Here is a 691-nt window from a genome sequence, read left to right as displayed (position 1 = left end):
GGACATCAAAAGCAGACTCGCTATGGCAAAAAAGGCATTTCTGGCCAAGAGAAGTCTACTAATATCAAATACCGGCCTTAATTTGAGGAAGAAATTTCTGAGGATGTACGTCTGGAGTACAGCATTGTATGGTAGTGAAACATGGATTGTGGGAAACCGGAACAGAAGAGAATTGAAGCATTTGAGATGTGGTGCTATTGAGGAATGTTGAAAATTTGGTGGACTGATAAGGTAAGGAATGAGGAGGTTCTACGCAGAATCGGAGAGGAAAGGAATATGTGGAAAACACTGACAAGGAGAAGGGACAGGATGATAGGACATCTGCTAAGACATGAGGTAATGACTTCCATGGTACTAGAGGGAGCTGTAGAGGGCAAAAACTGTAGAGGAAGACAGAGATTGGAATACGTCAAGCAAATAATTGAGGACGTAGGTTGCAAGTGCTACTCTGAGATGAAGAGGTTAGCACAGGAAAGGAATTCGTGGCGGGCCGCATCAAACCAGTCAGTAGACTGATGACAAAAAAAGGCTTTATTTATCGACTGCGATTTTTTATTAAGTTCACTGTTATAGTTTGAGTTCACATAGTGTCATATTATCATTTGGAGATAGTGAGTGTAGCTGTGGACGCTATAAAATGGATGCCAAGTAGAGAAATCGTAACATAGTGACCCTCCCCGTTCAGGAAGAC

The sequence above is a fragment of the Schistocerca gregaria genome, chromosome 8 (genome assembly GCF_023897955.1).
Source record: "Schistocerca gregaria isolate iqSchGreg1 chromosome 8, iqSchGreg1.2, whole genome shotgun sequence".
Classification (NCBI taxonomy): Eukaryota; Metazoa; Arthropoda; class Insecta; order Orthoptera; family Acrididae; genus Schistocerca; species Schistocerca gregaria.
The sequence above is the reverse complement of the archived record's forward strand: the minus strand, read 5'-3'. Positions refer to the sequence as shown.